This window comes from Pan troglodytes, chromosome 5, assembly GCF_028858775.2.
Source record: "Pan troglodytes isolate AG18354 chromosome 5, NHGRI_mPanTro3-v2.0_pri, whole genome shotgun sequence".
Lineage (NCBI taxonomy): Eukaryota > Metazoa > Chordata > Mammalia > Primates > Hominidae > Pan > Pan troglodytes.
The window spans coordinates 157,842,553-157,850,291 of record NC_072403.2 but is presented as its reverse complement, the minus strand read 5'-3'; positions in this window follow the sequence as shown (position 1 = coordinate 157,850,291).

Genomic DNA, 7,739 nt, shown 5'->3' with positions numbered 1-7,739 from the left:
CCATATTGGCTAGGCTGGTCTCAAACTCCTGAGCTCATGATCTGCCTTCCTCAGCCTCCCAAAGTGCTGGGATTACAGGCGTGAGCCACTGCACCCGGCCTCTGTATGCTTTTTCTATTTGTAAGGGAAAAAAAGAGCCCTAAATGATGTGAATCCTAAGGAAACTCCTTTGGTCTTTACTTCTGCAACTCACTTTTACTTAATGAACTCACAACTATTATATTTACAGTACCCCACAGGAAAGGAGGGAAATAATTGAGGCACCCAAATCTCTTTATTATCATTTGGGAAAATTAGAAAGCTTTACGTTGTCTGACCCATCCAGAAAAGTGATTCCCATCAGCACAACACAACTGGTGAATTGTCTTCCTTGTCAATTCATTCTATTTGAACCCATTGGACAATTATGTTTTAATCTGTCTTCTTGGCTACATTCTTCTCCTTCTGGACAAGAGAAATATCATTTCAAAAAATCAGTACTGTCAAAAAATAGAGAACCATGTTATATAGCTAGAGAAGACTTCATTAAAATAACAATTACTCAAAAGGCTGAGTAATTCAGAGGTCTCCAAATTTTAAGGTAATTCAATAGTATTTGGGAACATGAAGAATGTCTAAAAATACTCATTTCTGAAATATTTATTTTTCAAAAAAGGCATATTCAGTCCCAACTTCTTTGAAATCATGTTTTAAGACACTTCAGGCATTTTAATCAACGCTGAAAATTTTCTCAAAACATTATTTAGGATATATTTTCCAATTAGGAGTTTTGTTTCATGTACTTAAGATACGGTTGTTAACACCTGTATTTGTGGAGGGTTTTTTTCTATTTATTTTCATGACACTTTTGGTATGTTAAAGGTATGAAACAGATTTCCAGGAATGAAGTCCCAGTTTATAACATTGTGGCTACAAGAAATAAGGGTTTGATTTACATAAGCTCGCTTTTTTAGCCAACCAGGAATCAATTAGTTCATAAGCTGGAGATCATCTGCTCAAGTGGTTCCCAAACATCTGTCTCTGTATTGGTTTCACTGGAGTTACCTGAGATGGTTGGATGGTTTGGTTAATTTTTTAAAAATGAACTCCCAGGAGCTCATAGTCAACATGGGGGTGTTATGGCATAAGAACATAATTAGGCCGGTGCAGTGGCTCACGCCTATAATCCCAGCACTTTGGGAGGCCCAGGCAGGCAGATCACTTGAGGTTGGGAGTTCGAGACCAGCCTGGCCAACATAGCAAAACCCTGTCTCTGCTAAAAGATATAAAAATTAGCCAGGTGTGGTGGTGCACACCTGCAAGCCCAGCTATTCAGGAGGCTGAGGCAAGACAATCGCTTGAACCCAGGGGGCAGAGGTTGCTGTGACCTGAGATTGCACCACTGCACTCCAGCCTGGGAGACAGAGTGAGACCCCATCCTAAAAAACAAATGAACAAACAGACAAAAGAACATAATTAGTAATTATATACTATTACTGTGTGGTATTTAAAAATATTTAAGTATTTAAATTTATTTAAAGGCCTAATGAGGAGTTCAGAAATTTAACAGGGCTTAAAGGAAATAGAATTCAGTTCTAATTTTGTCATTGTCCCAAGGTGACCTAAACAACACACAAATGTGGAAGTCAGAGCATGGCGCTGCCCTGCTAGTGAACGGAAGCTTTGGAAAGGTTCTTCATTTCCTGGCAAGCATCATTTTATGTTAAGATTATTATGAGTAAGATTTCTGGCAGAGACACAACAAAAAAAGAGAATTTTAGACCAATATCCCTGTTGAACATCGATGCAAATATCCTTAATAAAATACTGGCAAACTGAATCGGGCAGCACATCAAAAAGCTTATCCACCATGATCACATGGGCTTCATCCCTGGGATGCAAGGCTGGTTCAACATATGCAAATCAATAAATGTAATCGAGCATATAAACAGAACCAACGACAAAAATCACATGATTATCTCAATAGAAGCAGAAAAGGCCTTTAACAAAATTCAACAACTCTTCATGCTAAAAACTCTCAATAAATTAGGTATTGATGGGACATATCTCAAAATAATAAGAGCTATCTATGACCAGCCCACAGCCAGTATCATACTGAATGGGCAAAAACTGGAAGCATTCCCTTTGAAAACTGGCACAAGACAGGGATGCCCTCTCTCACCACTCCTATTCAACATAGAGTTGGAAGTTCTGGCCAGGGCAATCAGGCAGGAGAAGGAAATAAAGGGTATTCAATTAGGAAAAGAGGAAGTCAAATTGTCCCTGTTTGCAGACGACATGATTCTATATGTAGAAAACCCCATCGTCTCAGCCCAAAATCTCCTTAAGCTGATAGGCAACTTCAGCAAAGTCTCAGGATACAAATTCAATGTGCAAAAATCACAAGCATTCTTATACACCAATAACAGACAAAAAGAGAGCCAAATCATGAGTGAACTCCAATTCACGATTGCTTCAAAGAGAATAAAATACCTAGGAATCCAACTTACAAGGGATGTGAAGGACCTCTTCAAGGAGAACTACAAACCACTGCTCAGTGAAATAAAAGAGGATACAAACAAATGGAAGAACATTCCATGTTCATAGGTAGGAAGAATCAGTATCGTGAAAATGGCCATACTGCCCAACGTAATTTATAGAATCAATGCCATCCCCATCAAGCTACCAATGACTTTCTTCACAGAATTGGAAAAAACTACTTTAAAGTTCATATGGAACCAAAAAAGAGTCCGCATCGCCAACTCAATCCTAAGCCAAAAGAACAAAGCTGGAGGCATCACGCTACCTGACTTCAAACTACACTACAAGGCTACAGCAACCAAAACAGCATGGTACTGGTACCAAAACAGAGATATAGACCAATGGAACAGAACAGAGGCCTCAGAAATAATGCCGCATATCTATAACTATCTGATCTTTGACAAACCTGACAAAAACAAGCAATGGGGAAAGGATTCCCTATTTAATAAATGGTGCTGGGAAAACTGGCTAGCCATATGTAGAAAGCCGAAACTGGATCCCTTCCTTACACCTTATACAAAAATTAATTCAAGATGGATTAAAGACTTAAATGTTAGACCTAAAACCATAAAAACCCTGGAAGAAAACCTACGCAATACTATTCAGGACATAGGCATGGGCAAGGACTTCATGTCTAAAACACCAAAAGCGACGGCAACAAAAGCCAAAATTGACAAATGGGATCTAATTAAAGAGCTTCAGCACAGCAAAAGAAACTACCATCAGAGTGAACAGGCAACCTACAAAATGCGAGAAAATTTTTGTAACCTACTCATCTGACAAAGGGCAAATATTCAGAATCTACAATGAACTCAAACAAATTTACAAGAAAAAAACAACCCCATCAAAAAGTGGGCAAAAGATATGAACAGACACTTCTCAAAAGTAGACATTTATGCCGCCAAAAGACACATGGAAAAATGCTCATCATCACTGGCCATCAGAGAAATGCAGATGAAAACCACAATGAGATGCCATCTCACACCAGTTAGAACAGCAATCATTAAAAAGTCAGGGAACAACAGGTGCTGGAGAGCATGTGGAGAAATAGGAACACTTTTACACTGTTGGTGGGACTGTAAACTAGTTCAACCCTTGTGGAAGTCAGTGTGGCAATTCCTCGGGGATCTAGAACTAGAAATACCATTTGACCCAGCCATCCCATTACTGGATATATACCCAAAGGATTATAAAACATGCTGCTATAAAGACACATGCACATGTATGTTTATTGCAGCACTATTCACAATAGCAAAGACTTGGACCCAACCTAAATGCCCAACAATGGTAGACTGGATTAAGAAAATGTGGCACATATATACCATGGAATACTATGCAGCCATAAAAAATGAGCTCATGTCCTTTGTAGGGACATGGATGAAGCTGGAAACCATCATTCTCAGCAAACTATCGCAAGGATAAAAAACCAAACACTGCATGTTCTCACTCATAGGTGGGAAGTGAACAATGAGAACACATGGACACAGGAAGGGGAACATCACACACTGGGGCCTGTTGTGGGGTGGGGGGAGGGGGGAGGGATAGCATTAGGAGATATACCTAATGTTAAATGAAGAGCTAATGGGTGCAGGAGACCAACATGGCACATGTATACATATGTAACAAACCTGCACGTTGTGCACATGTACCCTAAAACTTAAAGTATAATAAATTTATATATACACATCAAAAAAAAAGATTTCTTGAGGTCTTAGATGCATTCTGAAAGTGCTATCCACTATTTTTGTACCTCAAAATGACACGATTGTGACCCTTGAAATACTCAGAGAATATTTTACTTGTAGATCTCAAAACTGCATAATAAATATTACTCAGAGTCATAAGTATCGACAGAGTCGTCGACAATATTCCTATTCTTTAATGCCTAACACCATACTGACAAGATTAATTGAAAAAATATGCCTTAGGGGAAAAAGTAACAGTTGGGTATGGAGGGTGGGTAGGGTCTGGGACGGCGGGAAGGAGAGCCTATGATACAGATTATACTATCTTCATTGTTAAACACTGAATATAATCTCCTATCTTTCCTTACCAGCAGATTCACCTTCAACCTTCTTGCTTTTACCTAATTTAAATTGTTGCTTTATTCACACCTAAAACAAACACTGTCATAGGTTCATGTCCATTGCAGCATTTTGTGTACAGACTACAAGTTTTGCTTTAGAAGTTATGAGAGGCAGAAGGAACACAGCTTGAGTTTTTAGTTTTCAGGCTGAGCTTGCAGCAGGGGAGACCGAACAAACTTTGGACTTGAAACCAATCCAACTTGTAAATCATCAAGGAAAAATGAAACAAAATTAACAATTAAATCTATCCAGGTCTAGTCTAGGGAAAAGCTGTAGAGTTCTAAAAATGAGGATTTGGGTTCAATTCGCACACCTCCTGTCCCTGATATATCCTGCTCATGCTCCTGCAAAGCATGTCCAACCCTTGGTACCATTTTATGTTTGGTTGATCTGATACCACTCCTTTCAGCATAGCTGATGACCCCTGCTAGCACCAATTTTCCAAGACCATGTTTCTTCTTCCCACTCTTTTTTTGGTACTACATGCATTCTACCAGTGGTTTTGGACATTGTAATTCATTCCAGAATAGCGGAAACTTTGATCCTAATATTTTCAATTTGTCAGAAGGGAAAGCAGTCCCAAGACAGGTTGGTAGTAGGAATTGGCAACAAGGAGTCATTTTTGGGAATCCCCAATCATACTGGGTGGGCCACCTACTTTGTTTCCAGAGAGCTGGCAAAGGTAGGTAGAATACAGAATAAATTTCTCTAGTCATTTTGTTAATGATCTATTCAGAACACAGTGTTTGTACTGAATGATCCTTATTGTTGATATACAAGCCCTATGTCATTAAGTAATGACACACCTCTTGCCTTCAGTTTGCCCATGATTACTTAGTAAGTTTGAGGACTAAGTTGTATATTTTTATTTGATAGACAACATGATTTAGTAATAAGAGACAATAGCCTAGACAGAGGAATAAAGAGTTTTAGGTCCTCTTGTTCTCTTACAGCTAAATTGTGGCAAATTACCAAATTTCTGAGTCTCAGATTGCTCTCCTGTAAAATGGAAATTTTAAAAGCCTATTACTAGTCTAGGAATCAAATAAAAAAATAAACATAAAAGGGCTTTGCAAAATATAAAGTTCTTCACTGATAAATCATCATTTATCTTGTTTCTGTCCCTAAAGGGAGTTAAATTTGCCTTAACTCCTCTATTCCCTCTCAACTAGTCCTCCTCCTTGAGAACAACTTAGAATATTCATTTGTAAAATAGATGCCCCAGTTAGGGGTATGGCTAGAATAAAGCCACTGTCCCTAAAAGAAAATGAACCTACAGCTAAAGCTAGTGAGACCATACAAGGAAGAAAGTGGTCTAACTGATCTCATATTATAGTTTCAAGAAGGAGCAGATGAACTCCGTGAACACTGAGTTATTCACTGTCAAGATGCACGATGTCCAATCAGTTCATTCTGATTTGCGGAATGTCATTAGATCACTAGCATCTAATAGGTGGATGAACTCAGTGTACTCAGGGGTGAACAGGTGTCTCACAGCTGGGAGCTGCCAGAGAGCCAAGGTGCAATCATGAACCATGTTTTCTGAAATTAGCTCTGATGAAAAATATTATTCCAGAGAGAAATTTTTCAAAGAATATGCAGAGCGTTTGGTAAATATAGGATTGAACACTGGAAAATTTAAAAGAATTTTGTTTCATTATAATCACTGAACGGTAGTATACAGAATTCCATCTCTATAGTTGAAACTGCATCTCCATACAACAGACAACTGGATCTGAAGTTTAATATCTTGCATGGACATTACCATGATTACATATATAAATTACCCCAATCAAGGTGAACAAAGGTGAAATGATGCTGTGCTTATTTTTAAATATTTCTGCCTAGCACTAGTTGGATAGACTCAGCCAAACTTTGGGCCTAATTATCTGCTCCAATGATGAGAAGTGACATAAAACTATCAAAGACAACCTTACTCAGCACATCATATGTTTAAATAGCAAGTTGCAAATTACACTTCCAGAAGCAAGGTTACATCACCTTGTATTTGATAAAATGATTGGTTTGCCAAGGAAGGAGGATCCTACTTGCCCACTGTTCCAGCATTAGCACTACTTTTTCCAGCTTGCCTCATAAATCCTGGAATAAGGTAACTGATTTCCATCTATAGGCATACCTTGGAGATATCACAAGTTTTGTTCCAGGCTACCATAATAAGGCAAATATTGCAATAAAGTAAGTCACAGGATATTTTTTTTGTTTCCCAGTGCATATAAAAGTGACACTGACACTACAATGTAGTGTGTTAAGTGTGCAATAGCATTATGTCTAAAAAAAGTATCTAACTTAACTTTAAAAATATTTTATTGCTAAAAAAAACTTGCTTAAAAAATATTGCTTAAAAAAGTTGGCTGCAGCAATTGACTCATTTCACAAAATATTCCTCCATGATATGAACTGCTCTTTGATAGCATTTTACCCACAGTAGAACTTCTTTCAAAACTCAAGTCAATCCCCTCAAACTCTGGACTGCTTTGTCCACTAAATTTATGAAATATTTTAAAACCTTTGCTGTCATTTCAACAACGTTCACAGTATCTTCCCAGGAGTATATTCCATCTCAGGAAACCAGTTTCTTGGCTTATCTATAAGAAGTAACTCTTCATCCGTTAAAGTTTTACTATGAGATTGCAGCAGTTCCATCATATCTTCAGACCCCACTTCTAATTCTAGCTCTCTTGCTGTTTCCACCACATCTGCAGTTACTTCCTCCATTGAAGTCTCAATCCCCTCAAAGCTGACACTTTGAGTCTCTGAGAGATGGAATCAACTTCTTCTAAACTACTATTAATGATATTTTGACCTCTCCCATCAATCTCAAATGTTGTTAATGACATACAGAATGGTGGATGTTTTCCAGAAGTTTTTAATTTACTTTGTCTAGATCCATCAGAGGAATTCCTATCTATGTCATCCATAGCCTTATTACTTCTTAAATAATAAGATGTCAAAGTTAAAATTACTCTTGATCCATGGGCTGTAGAATGGGTTTTGTGTTAACAGGCATGAAAACAACATTAATCTCCTTGTACATCTCCATCAGAGCTCTTGGGTGACCAGGTGCATTATGAATGAGCAGTAATATTCTGAAAGGAATGTTTTTTTTTTTTT